Consider the following 17,943-nt stretch of genomic DNA (forward strand, 5'->3'; position numbering starts at 1 on the left):
TCCCGAGTCTCATGGAATGAATTACTCTTCCAGAGATCTTAACATAAGGTCTCTGCATACAAACAAGCAAGTTCATCTGTTTTGATACCCTTTTGAGCTTAAGGGGAAGAAATTTGAGAGCTCACTTAGCAAGGGAGCTTGAAGAGTAAGAGTGGCTAGCAGACATTTTTCACCTCAGTACTTTATATGAGCCATATGCTGCAAATTGTCCCGATGAGCGAGCAGCTCTGTGACCCCAAAATATTGGCTATAACACACCGTTCTCTTGCAATCTCCTTCCAGCTGCTTTGCAAGGCTAACCCTTCCACACAACAAAGAAAGTGGATGTGATGCAGAGACAGACATTCATTAGACATGGAAAAGGTGAACCCAGTGGGAAATTTCAAGACATAATGTAAAGTCCACAGGCAGCCGTGTGATACTTCAAAGGAAACATTCCGAAACATACAGAGACGACTACCCAGCGAACAGAGCCGAGGACAGAAAATTCCATTTACAGGTTTACATTGTAAGTGCTTCCAACCTGCAGGGTTTATTCTGTGCGTGGAAATTCAATGAGCGTAAATTGTTTTTTGCAGATAAAACGATCAGTCTCTAGGGAAGAAACAAGGCATTAACCAGACTGCCCCAGATGAGGCATCAGTGACAGGGAAGACGGGATAAGACTGGTACAGTGCGGTGTCATCATAGGTCTAATGTGCAGCACTAAACAATCAGAACATACTTAAAAGCACCTGCCATCAATATGCTGGTCCTCTAGATATGAAAAAGTGATATCTTCCACCATTTCAAGGGTATTTAATTTCAAAGGATAAATGAGGTTTTCTGACAATAGAAATAGAAATTGCATTTCTTAAATGTCTTTTGTAAATCACTTGTTTTGTTTAGGGAGGTAATAAGTTGTGTAGATTTATGGGACACCAGGACCAAACATTACATTAGCTTACTTTTTTTGCACTATCTGGATTATCATTGTGCAACCAGTATAATTTCATACATTTTTTTGCACTATGCAAATTGTTGGCTAATGAGGTAGCATTTGCATAAATTACTACCCCCTCCTACCTCTCCCTATCTAACATGAACTACCGCAATCTTTCCAACATAAAACCCGTGCCCCTGACGCCCACCCCCCTGCTCCCTCTCTCTGGAGCACTCTGGAATGCCAAGTCCACTCTGTCCACATCTACTCTACCTCCAACCTCCAAGTGGCCGTCATATACCGACCTCCGGGCCCAGCCACTGCCTTTATTGACCAATTCTCCACAGGGCTTCTTCACTTTCTCTCTGCTGACATTCCCACCATCATCATGGGTGACTTCACCATCCCCATTGATACCCTCCAGCCAACAAACTTCTGTCCCTTACTTCATTCTTTGGACTTACTCAGTGGTCCCCCGCAGCCACCCACAGACATACACTAGACATGGTCTTCACCTGTCTCTGCTCTATCTAAATTCACCACCTCCCCTCTCCCTCTATCCGACCACCATCTGCTCACCTTCTCATCGGTCACCCATGTCCAGCAACATGCGCACCCCCGCAGAAACCTTGCACACCTAGACACCCACACACTGACTCTATCCTACCACTGGCATCCATATCCTCACTTCATGACAGATAGTGCCGCTGCTTTCTACAATGCCACTCTCGTATCAGCTATTGACACGGTTGCCCCTCTCATCCATGGCAGAGTGCGACGTATCAATAGACAACCTTGGCACAATAACACCACTAAAAAGCTCCGGCAAGTGTCCAGTGTTGCAGAGCGGCGTTGGAAGAAAACACACTTGCAAGACGACTTCACTGCATTCAAACAAGCAACACTCGCTTTTAGATCTACTCTTACCTCTGCTAAACAGGCGTACTTCACAACCCTCTATCTTCCTTATCCCACAACCACAGTTATTCAAAACCTTTAACTCCCTCTTCCACCCCCTACTGCCCCCTCCTACCTCCCTCATCTCTGCTAAGCACTTTGCCACACACTTTAAAAATAAGATCGACCAGACAAGGCAAGTCTTCATTGTTCAACCACCACAACCCCTTTGTATACCAGACCAATGCCCAAACCCCATAACCTCCCCATCCAACAGCACTGAAAGGGGGCTTAATTGTCTCCTCTCCAAATCGCACCTCAACCCATCTGTGCGCTTTACCTCATCCCATCCCACTTCCTCCCCAACCTCGCCACCATTCTTAGCCCATCCTTAACCCACCTCTTCAACCTATCACCAACTTCAGGCACCTTCCCTTCTGCTTTAAAACATGCCACAATCACGCCCATCTTCAATCTACAATCTGGTTTCCGCCCCATCACTCAACTGAGACAGCCCTGACCAAAATCACTAACGACCTACTTACCGCCAAAGCTAATGGACAATACTCTGTACTCCTCCTAGACCGGTCCTCTGCTTTCGACACAGTTGACCACTGCCTCCTAGTACAGATTCTCTCCTCCTTTGGCATAAAAGACCTTGCCCTATCCTAGATTGTCTCGTATCCTTCCAACCGCACATTCAGCGTCTCCTACTCCCACACTACCTCCTCATCCCACCATCTCTCAGTCCCCCAAGGCTCTGTTCTAGGACCCCTACTCTTCTCAATCTATACACTTGGCCTGGGACAATTCATAAAGTCCCATGGATTCCAGTACCACCTCTATGCTGATGACTCAGATCTACCTCTCTGGCCAAGACAACACCGCTCTGCTGTCCAGAATCCCAGAGTGTCTGCCATATCCTCCTCCTCTCGCTTCCTCAAACTCAATGTGGACAAATCTGAACTCATCTTTCCTCCATCCCATAGATCTTCCTTACCTGACCCACCTATCGCAGTCAACTACATCATGCTTTCCCCTGTACCGGAAGTCCGCTGCCTCAACCGTCAATCTACAAAAATGCTTGTGCATGCCCTCATCATCTCCCACCTAGACTACTGCAACATCCTGTTCTGCGGCCTCCCTGCTAACACCCTCGACATGCTTATGTCACTCTCCGCAAGGAGAAACGATAATACTGACCTACAAAGCCATCCATAGCCTGTCTCCTCCATATATGTCTGAACTAATCTCCCGATATCTTCCCTCACGTAATATCCGGTCCTCCCAAGACCTCCTTCTCTCCTCCACACTTATTCATTACTCATCCAACCGCCTCCAAGACTTCTCCAGAATATACCCCATCCTCTGGAATTCTCTGCCCCAACACGCCCGACTATCAACCACATTCGGATCCTTCAGACGGAACCTGAAAACCCACCTCTTCAGGAAAGCCTACAGCCTGCACTGACCCCGCTGCCTCATCACCACTACTGGAGATACCGCCTCACCAACACCGGAGCTCCTGCAACCCTCAACCTACTGTCTACTTCCCCATAATCCTGTAGAATGTAAGCCCACAAGGGCAGGGTCCTCGCCCCTCTGTATCAGTCTGTCATTGTTAGTTTGTTTACTGTAAGTGATATCTGTAACTTGTATGTATCCCTTCTCATGTACAGCACCATGGATTCAATGGTGCTATATAAATAAATATTATAATAATTCCTTTGTCAGTCTGCATGTTACATAGTAACATAGTAACATAGTTAGTAAGGCCGAAAAAAGACATTTGTCCATCCAGTTCAGCCTATATTCCATCATAATAAATCCCCAGATCTACGTCCTTCTACAGAACCTAATAATTGTATGATACAATATTGTTCTGCTCCAGGAAGACATCCAGGCCTCTCTTGAACCCCTCGACTGAGTTCGCCATCACCACCTCCTCAGGCAAGCAATTCCAGATTCTCACTGCCCTAACAGTAAAGAATCCTCTTCTATGTTGGTGGAAAAACCTTCTCTCCTCCAGACGCAAAGAATGCCCCCTTGTGCCCGTCACCTTCCTTGGTATAAACAGATCCTCAGCGAGATATTTGTATTGTCCCCTTATATACTTATACATGGTTATTAGATCGCCCCTCAGTCGTCTTTTTTCTAGACTAAATAATCCTAATTTCGCTAATCTATCTGGGTATTGTAGTTCTCCCATCCCCTTTATTAATTTTGTTGCCCTCCTTTGTACTCTCTCTAGTTCCATTATATCCTTCCTGAGCACCGGTGCCCAAAACTGGACACAGTACTCCATGTGCGGTCTAACTAGGGATTTGTACAGAGGCAGTATAATGCTCTCATCATGTGTATCCAGACCTCTTTTAATGCACCCCATGATCCTGTTTGCCTTGGCAGCTGCTGCCTGGCACTGGCTGCTCCAGGTAAGTTTATCATTAACTAGGATCCCCAAGTCCTTCTCCCTGTCAGATTTACCCAGTGGTTTCCCATTCAGTGTGTAATGGTGATATTGATTCCTTCTTCCCATGTGTATAACCTTACATTTATCATTGTTAAACCTCATCTGCCACCTTTCAGCCCAAGTTTCCAACTTATCCAGATCCATCTGTAGCAGAATACTATCTTCACTTGTATTAACTGCTTTACATAGTTTTGTATCATCTGCAAATATCGATATTTTACTGTGTAAACCTTCTACCAGATCATTAATGAATATGTTGAAGAGAACAGGTCCCAATACTGACCCCTGCGGTACCCCACTGGTCACAGCGACCCAGTTAGAGACTATACCATTTATAACCACCCTCTGCTTTCTATCACTAAGCCAGTTACTAACCCATTTACACACAATTTCCCCCAGACCAAGCATTCTCATTTTGTGTACCAACCTCTTGTGCGGCACGGTATCAAACGCTTTGGAAAAATCGAGATATACCACGTCCAATGACTCACCGTGGTCCAGCCTATAGCTTACCTCTTCATAAAAACTGATTAGATTGGTTTGACAGGAGCGATTTCTCATAAACCCATGCTGATATGGAGTTAAACAGTTATTCTCATTGAGATAATCCAGAATAACATCCCTCAGAAACCCTTCAAATATTTTACCAACAATAGAGGTTAGACTTACTGGCCTATAATTTCCAGGTTCACTTTTAGAGCCCTTTTTGAATATTGGCACCACATTTGCTATGCGCCAATCCTGCGGAACAGACCCTGTCGCTATAGAGTCCCTAAAAATAAGAAATAATGGTTTATCTATTACATTACTTAGTTCTCTTAGTACTCGTGGGTGTATGCCATCCGGACCCGGAGATTTATCTATTTTAATCTTATTTAGCCGGTTTCGCACCTCTTCTTGGGTTAGATTGGTGACCCTTAATATAGGGTTTTCATTGTTTCTTGGGATTTCACCTAGCATTTCATTTTCCACTGTGAATACCGTGGAGAAGAAGGTGTTTAATATGTTAGCTTTTTCCTCGTCATCTACAACCATTCTTTCCTCACTATTTTTTAAGGGGCCTACATTTTCAGTTTTTATTCTTTTACTATTGATATAGTTGAAGAACAGTTTGGGATTAGTTTTACTCTCCTTAGCAATGTGCTTCTCTGTTTCCTTTTTGGCAGCTTTAATTAGTTTTTTAGATAAAGTATTTTTCTCCCTATAGTTTTTTAGAGCTTCAATGGTGCCATCCTGCTTTAGTAGTGCAAATGCTTTCTTTTTACTGTTAATTGCCTGTCTTACTTCTTTGTTTAGCCACATTGGGTTTTTCCTATTTCTAGTCCTTTTATTCCCACAAGGTATAAACCGCTTACACTGCCTATTTAGGATGTTCTTAAACATTTCCCATTTATTATCTGTATTCTTATTTCTGAGGATATTGTCCCAGTCTACCAGATTAAGGGCATCTCTAAGCTGGTCAAACTTTGCCTTCCTAAAGTTCAGTGTTTTTGTGACTCCCTGACAAGTCCCCCTAGTGAAAGACAGGTGAAACTGTACAATATTGTGGTCGCTATTTCCTAGATGCCCGACCACCTGCAGATTTGTTATTCTGTCAGGTCTATTAGATAGTATTAGGTCTAAAAGTGCTGCTCCTCTGGTTGGATTCTGCACCAATTGTGAAAGATCATTTTTCTTGGTTATTAGCAGAAACCTGTTGCCTTTATGGGTTTCACAGGTTTCTGTTTCCCAGTTAATATCCGGGTAGTTAAAGTCCCCCATAACCAGGACCTCATTATGGGTTGCAGCTTCATCTATCTGCTTTAGAAGTAGACTTTCCATGGTTTCTGTTATATTTGGGGGTTTGTAACAGACCCCAATGAGAATTTTGTTACCATTTTTCCCTCCATGAATTTCGACCCATATGGACTCGACATCCTCATTTCCTTCGCGAATATCCTCCCTTAAAGTGGACTTTAGACAAGACTTTACATAGAGACAAACCCCTCCTCCTCTCCGATTTTTACGATCCTTTCTAAACAGACTGTAACCCTGTAAGTTAACTGCCCAGTCATAGCTTTCATCTAACCATGTCTCGGTTATTCCCACTATGTCAAAGTTACCTGTAGATATTTCTGCTTCTAGTTCTTCCATCTTGTTTGTCAGGCTTCTGGCGTTTGCGAGCATGCAGTTTAGAGGATTTTGTTTTGTTCCAATCTCCTCGCTGTGGATTGTTTTAGAAATGTTCTTACCTCCCTTCTGAGTATGTTTTCCTGGATCTTCTTTGTTCGAGTCTAATGTTTTTCTTCCCGTCCCCTCTTCTTCTAGTTTAACGCCCTCCTGATGAGTGTAGCGAGTCTTCTGGCGAATGTGTGTTTCCCAGGTTTGTTGAGGTGTAGTCCGTCTCTGGCGAGGAGTCCATCGTACAAGTAATTCACACCGTGGTCCAGGTATCCGAATCCTTGTTGTCTGCACCATCGTCTTAGCCAGTTGTTTGCATCAAGGATCCTGTTCCATCTCCTGGTGCCATGCCCGTCTACTGGAAGGATAGAAGAAAAAACTACCTGTGCATCCAGTTCCTTTACTTTCTTCCCCAACTCTTCAAAGTCCTTGCAGATTGTCGGTAGGTCCTTCCTTGCCGTGTCATTGGTGCCAACATGTATCAGAAGAAATGGGTGGACATCCTTGGAGTTGAAGAGCTTTGGTATCCTATCGGTCACATCCTTGATCATTGCACCTGGAAGGCAGCATACTTCTCTTGCAGTTATGTCCGGTCTGCAGATGGCTGCTTCTGTGCCTCTCAGTAGTGAGTCTCCCACCACCACCACTCTTCGTTGCTTCTTGGCTGTACTTTTTGCTGTCACTTGTTGCTGTGTGCCCTTTTCTTTTTTGCTTGCTGGTATTGCTTCATCCTTAGGTGTGCCATCTTCATCCTCTACAAAGATTTGATATCGGTTCTTCAGTTGTGTGGTTGGTGATTTCTCCATGGTCTTCTTGCTTCTTTTGGTCACATGCTTCCACTCATCTGCTTTTGGAGGTTCTCTGACACTTTTTTCACCTTCTGTGACCAGTAGAGATGCTTCTGTTCTGTCTAGAAAGTCTTCATTCTCTTTGATGAGTTTCAAAGTTGCTATTCTTTCTTCCAGACCCCGCACCTTTTCTTCTAAAAGGGCCACTAGTCTACACTTCTGACAGGTGAAATTTAATTCTTCTTCTGGTCGATCTGTGAACATGTAGCACATGCTGCAGCTCACCATGTACATAACAGCAGGTGATTGTCCATTGCGTCTGTTGAATTTTAGATGTATTTTAAAATGGCTTAAATTCTTAAACATTAGAGGGGCGGGGGACTTTAGACACTATACACCTTTTTTTTTTCTTTGGATGGCATTCATGGCTTAGGTGTGTCTTCAATAGTTATTTGCACATGCATGCTCTATATGTTAAACATTAAAGGGAACCGGTCACCAGGTATAGCCGATATGAGACACAGCCATCACCTTTCAGGGCTGATACACAGGATTATAGAATGCTGTATATCTACCCCCAACCCGACCTGTAAGAGAAGAAAAATAAATTATTATACTCACCTGCAGGGCGGCCCGGTCCGATGGGCGTCGCTGCTCGTGATCCGGGGTCTCCCTTCTTACAATCCCTGTCCACCTGCTTGCTTTGTGTGGATGACGCGTCCCTTCGTCATTCACACAATCTCGTCGGCACAGCGCTTCTGCGCAGGCGTACTTCTGTACCCTGTGGCGGACAGAGCAAAGTACTGCAGTGTGCAGGCAAGGTCAGAGAGGCCTGCGCACTGCAGTACTTTGCTTTGCCCTCAGCAGGGTACAGAAGTACGCCTGCGCAGGAGCGCGGTGCTGAAGAGACATGTCATCCACACAAAGCAAGCAGGAGGGCGGCATCGCAAGAAGGGAGGCGCAGGACGAAGAAGAGCGACACCCATCGGACCAGACCGCTCCACAGGTAAGTATAACAAGTTATTTTTCTTCTCTTACAGGTCGGGTTGGGGACAGATATACAGCATTCTAGAATGCTGTATATAAGCCCTGAAAGGTGGTGGCCATATCTATTATCAGCCAAACCTGATGACAGGTTCCCTTTAAAGCAAATGCTCGCCTGCAGTTTGAAGGCATGGTCTAAGGCACAGCTCTAACAGAAATAAAGCATACGCAACACTTCCTACCCAACTGTAACAACCATATACACTACAATATGACTTCCAAAGAACAAAAGGCAAAGTAGAAACCGCCGGCCTGAAAAGGAAGTGGCATTTCCGAAGCAAATTACAATAACACTAAATTTCACACTGATAAAGGCAGCTACGAAAAAAGGTTTCCTGAATATTGTACTACCAACCATGAGGCCTGTGTAATCTACCCTGCCACATATGATGCTGAGAGGTTAAGCAAGGCTGAGAATTAGCACCGAGGAACAAAGTCCGAGACAACATACAAGCACGGCTGGCCTCCATAGAAGACAACCCACGCTCTGTGTAGTTCTCCTAGGTTATTTCATCACAATCTGATGATATGAAGTCACTGGGAGGATAGGCAAAAAAAAGTTGTCTGCAACTGTCACCCATTACACAAATCCAGCAGATTAATATGTTGTGCGGTATTTTCTTGCAAAATTACAAGGATCCACAGTGTTATCCAATTATCAATATCTTCCATTCACAAAAAGCTTACACCACCTTCAATCTAAGGGCAAGGGTCTGAAACCCGCCCGAAAAAGTAGAAAAAACAACATTAAAATGAATTACCGTATATACTCGAGTATAAGCCGAACACCCTAATTTTGCCACACAAAAAAAAAAGAACTGGGAAAACTTATTGACTCGAGTATAAGCCTAGGGTGGAAAATGCAGCAGCCAACGGTGAATTTCAAAAATAAAAATAGATGCTCCATACCTTTCATTATGGCCCCATAGCTGTGCCATATAGTGCTCTGCACCATTCATTCTTGCCCCATAGCTGTGCCATATAGTGCTCTGCACCGTTCATTATTGCCCCATAGCTGTGCCATATAGTGCTCTGCACCGTTCATTATTGCCCCATAGCTGTGCCATATAGTGCTCTGCACCGTTCATTATTGCCCCATAGCTGTGCCATATAGTGCTCTGCACCGTTCATTATTGCCCCATAGATGCTCCGTATAAAGCTGTGCCATTGCTGCGGCTGCTGCAATAATAAAAAATAAAAAAAAGCCATACTCGCCTCTCTTGCTTGCAGCTCCCAGCATCCCATCCCGGCGTCTCTCCGCTCTGACTGATCAGGCAGAGGGCGGCGCGCACACTATATGCGTCATCGCGCCCTCTGACCTGCACAGTCACTGCAAGAGGACGCGAAGACGGAGCGGCGCCCGGCGTGTGGAATGCGGACAGGTGAATATAAAATACTCACCTAGTCCCGCCGCTCCTGATGCTGCCCCTGCCTGTCACACTGTCTTCGGGTGCCGCAGCTCTTCCTGTCAGCGGACACTGGCACCGCTCAGAGCAATGAATATGCGGCTCCACCCCTATGGGAGTGGAGTCCATATTTATTTCTCTAATGAGCGGTCCCACGTGACCGCTGAACAGGGGAAGAGCTGCGGCACCCGAAGACAGTGTGACAGGCAGGGGCAGCGTCAGGAACGCCGGGACTAGGTGAGTATGCCTCAGCGCCCTCTCCCCCTCCGACCCTGCCGCCCACCGTGACTCGAGTATAAGCCGAGAGGGGCACTTTCAGCCCAAAAATTTGGGCTGAAAATCTCGGCTTATACTCGAGTATATACGGTAACATACGCATTTCTGTGTAACAAATGACTTGCCATTTATATGTTCAGGCATCCGAGCTTCTTTTGACAGCTCCACGTTTAGGATGACGCAAAGTGGTTAATAGTAGTAAGCTGACCATTCGTTAGGTTTCTGCTTGTAAGTCGCTCATCATGTTACACATAAGTAAAAAAAAAAAAAAAAGCCAGCACTTTCTGAAGAGTTTTCTAGATGCAAAACTCAAGAGTCTTAAAGATGCCATGGGCCCTTAAAAAAGGCCCAAAACTTAGGTGTTTTAGTACACATCTGCAACCTGCGCAAAAAGTAGTGTGCACACTCTGCCCGCAGCAAAGCTAGCGAGGGACGCAATCCAGGCCAAACTAATCATTAGACGGTCAGATACACAGGAGTTTCTCACAAGATTAGAATATCAAAAAGTTAGATTTATTTCAGTTCTTCAATCCAAAAAGTAAAACTCCTTATATACAGCGTGTCCGCAAAGACATGGTGCACTTTTGACCAGTCACTGGAAAGCCAAAAAAAAAAAAAAAAAAATACAAATGTGAAATCCGCTTTAAATAAAAGAAAAACTCCCAGTTTCTTACCTATTCAGTGCAGTTTAATGTGGGCTCCATTTGTTGCCCTACATACATCCAAACGAAAGTGAAGTTCTTGCCACACACAGGTAAGGACGTCTGGTGTAACAGAGTGAATTATGTCTGTGATTCTGTTTCATGGCAGGTCGCCTCAATCTTCTGCAAAAATTTTGCATCATTGTCGATATCCTGAAGCATAAATAACTGTAGCAAATGTGCATCGTTTGGGTCTGCCAGTTTGATAGAGTGCAACAGACAATTTGCACCCCGTTAAACAGACATTTATTTAAGACCTTATGAACTGTAGTCTTGCTTAGGTGTAATTGTTGAGCATGCGCACAGATTAGGGCTCCCTGCTGGTTTCCTTCAACTGGTTATCCCACCGAGTAATGTTATTCCTATGTGGTGGCGCTTCGTTATAAACGCGCCGATATTCACGTAGCACTTTGGTCATGGATTCAAATTTAGCAAGCCACAGAACATACTGAACTTTCATCTGTACCGTCTACATCTCGACTGGCATGGAAAACCACACAGCTGGCATAATCTTGTTGCATGATGTCAGACCTGGCAGTGTATTAATCAGAGATCAGTTTATTAGGGGTTAACCTGACCGGGGGCTCAGCAAACGCTTAAATGAGTTTGTGTTTGAGTGGTTTTTGTTATCTGTCCTCATGAACAGGTCTGATATGATTGGGACAGAGAAATGGGCCAGAGAAATGGTGCCAAAATGTAAACTATAAATAAATCCTGTGACTGGTCAAAAGTGCACCATGACTTTGTGGACACTATAGAGTCATTACAGAGTGATCTATTTCAAGTGTTTATTTCAGTTAATGTTAGATCAGTAAATTAGAATACTTTATAACACCAGCTTGAAAAAATGATTTTAAAATCCAAAATGTTGGCCTAATGAAATGTTCAGTAAATGCATTCAATATTTGGTTGGGGATCAATTACTGCATCAATGCAGCGTGGCATGGAGGCGATCGGACAGTGGCACTGCTGAGGTGTTCTGGAAGCCCAGGTTGCTTTGATAGCAGTCTTCAGCGCATCTGCATTGTTGGGTCTGGTGTCTCATCTTCCTCTTGACAATACCTCAGATTCTCTATGGGGTTAAGGTCAGGCGAGTTTGCTGGCCAATCAAGCACAGTGATACTGTGGTTTGTAAACCAGGTATTGGTACTTTTGGCAGTGTGTACAGGTGCCATGTCCTACTGGAGAATTACATTTCCATCTCCAAAAAGCTTGTCAGCAGAGGGAAGCATGAAGTGCTCTAAAATGTCCTGGTTGACGGGTGAGCTGACTTTGGTCTTGATAAAACACAGTGGACCTACACCAGCAGATGACATGGCTCCCCAACCATCACCGATTCTGGAAACTTCACACTAGACCTCAAGCAGCTTGGATTGTGGCCTCTCCACTCTTCCTCCAGACTCTGGGACCTTGATTTCCAAGTGAAATGCAAAATGTATTTCCATCTGAAAACACCTTGGACCACTGAGCAGCAGTCCAGTTCTTTATCTCCTTGGCCCAGGTAAGACGCTTCTGGAGTTGTCTATTGGTCATGAGTGGCTTGACACAAGGAACGCGACACTTGCAGCCCATGTCCTGGATACTTCTGTGTGTGGTGGCTCTTGAAGCAATGACTCCAGCAGTAGTCCACTCCTTGTGAATCTCCCCAAAATTTTTGAATGGCCTTTATTTAGCAATCCTTTCAAGGTTGCGGTTAACCAGGTTGCTTGTGCACCTTTTTGTACAGCACTTTTCTTCCACTCAACTTTCCTTTAAAATGCTTGGATACAGCACTCTGAACAGGAAGCTTCTTTAGCAATGACCTTTTGTGGTTTACCCTCCTTGTGGAGTGTGTCAGTGACTACCTTCTGGACATCTCAAGTCAGCAGTCTTCCCCATGATTGTGGAGCCTACTGAAACAGATTAAGGGACCTTTTTAGATGCTTAGGAAGCCTTTGCAGGTGATTTTTGTTAATTATTCTAACTTACTGAGATAATGACTTTTGGTTTTCCATTCAGGGCTGTGGAGTCGGTAAGCCAAACCTCCAACTTCTCAATTTCCATGACAAAAACGCCGACTCCACAGCCCAGGTTTTTCATTGGCTGTAAACCAGGGGTGTCAAACTGCATTCCTCAAGGGCCTCAAACCATGCGTGTTTTCAAGATTTCCTTAGCATTGCACAAGGTGCTGGAATCATTCTCTGCAGGTGATTAAATTATCACCTGTGCAATGCAAGGAAATCCTGAAAACATGACCTGTTTGCAGCCCTCGAGGAATGCAGTTTGACACCCCTGCTGTAAACCATAATCATCAACATAAACAGAACTAAACACTTGAAATAGATCACTCTGTTTATAATGACTACCTAATATAGGAGCTTCACTTTTTGTATTGAGGAACTGAAGTTAACTTTGATGATCTTCTAATTTGGTAAGCAACACCTTTTCCAAACTAAATTCCTGAAGTTTCAAAAAATGCATAAACTGTAGACACTGCTTACCACTTTTAAATATTTGAAAACCCCACTGCTGAACATAGATGGGGTGTGCGTTACCTTCCTGTGCATTGCGGAAACATACACGTGTGCGTTACCTTCCTGTGCAGCGAGAAGTGCACAAAATCATCACTGCACCTGGTCACTTGGTCTGAAGTGATGGCCATCTGGTAATATAAAGGTACAAAAATGCTAGGGTGCCCATCTACAAAAGGAAATACGATAGTAAAAGGGGGAATTTTAAATATATGCTTGCATGTGTGACTTTAAAAAAAAAAAAAAGTGTTATTTTGACAACCCCTTTAAATATTTACTGAACTTAAAGTCTTTAGATTCTTCAAACAGGACATGACTTGTCCTTGACACTACCTGCCTCTTGTCAGTTTCTATAGGGCTTGAATGATGAGTAAAACCACACTAAGTCATGTCAGGGACAAAGCAGTAAGATCACAGGGGAAGAAGACACTGCCTGAGTCACCCAGTGGGTGCAGAAGGTCAGCGTGTTCTCAGGTACAACCTGAGTCACTGAGCAGGGCACAGCCGGCTTCCAGTGGGTGGTGGGGAGGGAGATGTCGTGCTCCAGGCTAGGAGAGAGCTGGAATTCTGGATCAACCAGCCACAGTATAGAAAGCCATTGTTTGACAGACCAAGGGCTACACTAGTGGGTTCTCTCAGGAAGCCGTGTGACAACAGATCACTATGCCAGCACACGTTGCTTCGATGGAACATAGTCTCTTGCCACAACACAGTTAATTACGTGTGCTGCTAGACGATAATGACAGCGTTGGCCCCTAAGGAAGAAATACACAAGCCGGTGACTCAGGATCCATACAGAGTACAAACAAAGCTCACACGACAACTGCATGCCACAACGTAGCCTGCCAACACAATGCACAATTATTAGACGGCACAGTACACAGCTCTGTTCACTTCCATGCCCTGGGCAACCAACAAAAGAAAAAAAAAACAAAACAGAATTCCACCTTCTCACTCTACTCCGATTCTAGGTGATCATATGCGCTTTCTGTATTGAGAAACAACAGGGCACAATATGTTGGCGCATGCTCACTGAAACCAGACACTGGCAATAAAAGTGCCTAAAAAAACTAATGGATCCCTGGTCGGACTGCTTAGAGCACACATGCCTCCCAAAAAGAGGAAAGTGCGTTGCAAGAAGTAGGCGGAAAGCGGCGAACAAACCTATGTAGATATGAATAGGGGTACGACACTCATTGAAAGGAAAAAAGGGGCTATGCTAGTTTTTATAAACGTACCCTAGGGATTCCAGCTTTTCTCCCCATGCCCTACCAGGCTAACTCACTACTGTGGAATGCCATACAGCTTTCTAATCAGTGAAATATCCCAAAAGACCTGACTGCCAAGAGCGACAACTGCGAATGTCAGCACTGAGTGGCCAATGTCAGAGTGTAGGGTCACCGTCAACCCATCCATACACTTCCAAGAGGAAGGACTCAATCGCTTTAGCACTTACATCATGGATGAGATTTGTAGACGGTAACCTGTCCGCACATTCATGCTAGCCAAACATCATACTATACAAGATGTAGCTGGGGACCAAGACTGGAGACTAGATTAGTCTGGTGCCGCCTTGGCCGGCTCTACACAGCGCTGCTAGAGATAACTGACAGGTTCCTCCCCATATACACACACAAGGAAAGACCTGTCAATCACATTTAGCAGTGCTGGAAGACCCAGAGTAACATACCTGGCTACAACCATGCTGCCAAGCTCAGATTGATCCCGCCAGCATGAATCAGCCGACATGATCCCTTTAATATGGAATGTTAGGAGAACTAACTGGTCCTCTATAATCCAGAATTAGAATAAAGTGGTTACTTAAGGGGGTTAATGTTTTTAATGTCTATAGGGGAAAAATTATAAATTGGGAGTCTGGCTTGCTACACACTGCATTTGTACCAACGGTTGGGCAATCATGGTGAGGAGGTGGGCACCGACAGGTTACAGCCAGGAGGGCTGCTGAGGAATCCGGCCGCTGTAGGGACTCATCTGAAAATAATATATGTACAGCATGGTATACATTTCCCTCTTTATAGGAAGCACAGTGTGCTGTACAGCAACTCAAACTGTAAGCAGATGCATCCCTGCCAGATGGAGGTCAGAGAGCAAATCCTGGACCTGTCCGATGGATGGGAACAATACAGTAGACGGCAGAGAAAGACGCTCATGATGTATACAGTAGGCGCAGTGCACACCTGACCTTATTACATAGGAGAGGCGTCACAGTACAGACACCTGCCGGCTCCTCAGACGTGACGGTTACACAGAGTCCTCAGCGAGGCTTCCAGCGCTACTGGATTATAACTAGTGTACAGTAATCTCTGAGCCTAGAGGAGCAATAACAGTCATCGGCCACAGGACGCGGCTGGAATCTCCAGGGCCACCAGCGCACCAGGGGCCTGCCACGGCAAACGTGTCCAGAGGACAGGGGTCTGTACAAGTCACCAACAGTCTGCGCCGCTATACACGTGCCCAGGATGAATACACTGGGGATCAGGGAGTCACTGTGTGCGGCCCACAGCCGGATGGACAGGGAAGTGACCGGCAGGTTATACGTGGACAGCCACACACAGGAGGCGCAGCAGCAGCTGAGGAGCAGGACTGGCACTAGTGGCGCCCTATGTGGCATCTCTGGAGAACGGGCTCGGGAAAGTACGTGAATCAGACACGTCGCTCACACCACTGTAGCTTATGGGAGAACCATCAGGCAGTCAGCTCTCTACTGCAGAGAGCCATGTGCACACACCACCTCTCTCTTTAGGGCCTGGTCTCAGGTTTCCTTACTGTATCCACAGGAAGATAAGCAGAATACTCTCCGAATAAGACGCACTAGGAAAGAGCACCACGTGACCGAAGAGCTTTTCCCAGCAAAGTCAGTCAGAAACCGCATCAGACTCTGAATCCCCGCCAGACCCAGTGTGAACGACCCCAGAGCGCGCAGACTGGGGGAAGAGGCCTGAAGGCACAACTCGCACCTGTCTATGGTATACACGTCAGTGGGCCCCTGGGAGTGTTCAGTGTGAATGTGGCCCCTGCTGCAGACGGCACTGATGGCTTCCCATACCCTAGAGGCGGGCAGTGACCTCCACCCCCAGTCACCTCACGGTGGGGGGCACAGGCCGCACTCCAGCAGGACACACGTGAGCCCAGCCCGGGCGTGCCTCTACCCCCGGGTCACCTCACCGAGCGGCCCCCGGGGCTCAGCGCTGGCCAGTACCGCAGACACACAGAGCCGCAGGCCGGGTACTCACAGGCGAGCTGTTCATTGACGTCCGGCTGTCAGTCAGGCCGCTAGAGCTCCAATCTCCCACTCCTCGTCTGACGGTTCCGGCCGCTATGACACCTCTGACACAACGCAGTAATCCGCTCCGCCCATAAATCGGGCTACACCAACTGAAAGCCATGAAGAGGGGGCGTTAAAGCGCCTCTCGATTGGCAGAGCAGGGAGGAGGCAGCGCAGGACGTATCCCCACCCCCCTCTTTACAGCCAATGAGCTATGTAGGCTATGGGCGAGATGAGTGGGCGGTGTTAATCATGAAAAGGAGAAGGTGGCCTTCAGCCAATCAGCAGCGGCCGCCACAACCAGCGAGTCAGATGCCACAGCGTGAGAGCAAAGCGCGAAGGTGGCAACCAATAGTAGGCGCGAGCCATGTGACGCAGGCGCACCGATCACGTGATCGAGCTGTGACCGATACTGGTTCACGGCAGCGACGTCATTTCCTATCCCTGCTCAATGACTTTATTGTGAACCTCTTTTTCCGTCTGTCGGTCGTCACGTGACGGCTGCTGGAACTTCTGACAGCATGGACCTTTCCGCATGACGCCCTCGGGGCTAGAGCGGTGAACGGTGTCAGTAAGGAGCGGAGGTTCTGGGAAATCAGGGCCCGGAACAAGACGTGGCTGCGCGGGCAAGGAGTCCGGAGTGACCTCGCACAGGGGGCTCCAAGTTACCCCCTATGTACTGAAGGGAGGGGGAGGGGAGGAAAGCTGCGTGAGGTGCAATATGTCGCTTCATTGGGTAATGATTAATAAAAAAGTTACTGATCATCTATATGTATCTACTAGATGGTGGCCCCATTCTAACATAGCGGGTATTCTAGAATATTCAGGTAGTATATAGCACAAGCTACGTACTATATTGTACAGTGACGTAATATATAACAGCCACGTAGTATATAGCACAAGCTACGTACTATATTGTACAGTGACGTAATATATAACAGCCACGTAGTATATTGCACAGTCGACGTAGTATATAACAGAACCGACACAGCCACATAGTATATTGCACAGCTACGTAATATATAACACAGAGCATGTAGTATATTTCCCAGTCACGTAGTATATTGCCCAGCCACGTAGTATATTGCACAGCTACGTAATATATAACACAGAGCATGTAGTATATTTCCCAGCCACGTAGTATATTGCCCAGCTACATAGTATATTGCCCAGCCACGTAGTATATTGCCCAGACACGTAGTATATTGCCCAGACACGTAGTATATTGCCCAGCTACATAGTATATTGCCCAGTCACGTAGTATATTGCCCAGCTACATAGTATATTGCCCAGCCACGTAGTATATTGCCCAGCTACATAGTATATTGCCCAGCCACGTAGTATATTGCCCAGCCACGTAGTATATTTCCCAGTCACTTAGTATATTGCCCAGTCACGTAGTATATTGCCCAGCCACGTAGTATATTGCCCAGCTACATAGTATATTGCCCAGCTACATAGTATATTGCCCAGCCACGTAGTA

At 45.9% G+C, this 17,943-nt stretch overlaps 1 protein-coding gene across 1 annotated transcript in view; it reads right to left on the minus strand.

Moving 5' to 3' along the window:
- Positions 1-16,560, minus strand: part of PTP4A2 (protein tyrosine phosphatase 4A2) — a 57,023-nt gene extending 40,463 nt beyond the window's left edge. The window contains exon 1 of the mRNA XM_069757011.1: positions 16,429-16,560. The gene's annotated coding sequence lies outside the window, so the exon portion shown is untranslated. The remainder of the gene's footprint in view (positions 1-16,428) is intronic.
- Between the last annotated feature and the right edge of the window lie 1,383 nt (positions 16,561-17,943).

The sequence above is a fragment of the Ranitomeya imitator genome, chromosome 3, assembly GCF_032444005.1.
Source record: "Ranitomeya imitator isolate aRanImi1 chromosome 3, aRanImi1.pri, whole genome shotgun sequence".
NCBI classification, from domain to species: Eukaryota; Metazoa; Chordata; class Amphibia; order Anura; family Dendrobatidae; genus Ranitomeya; species Ranitomeya imitator.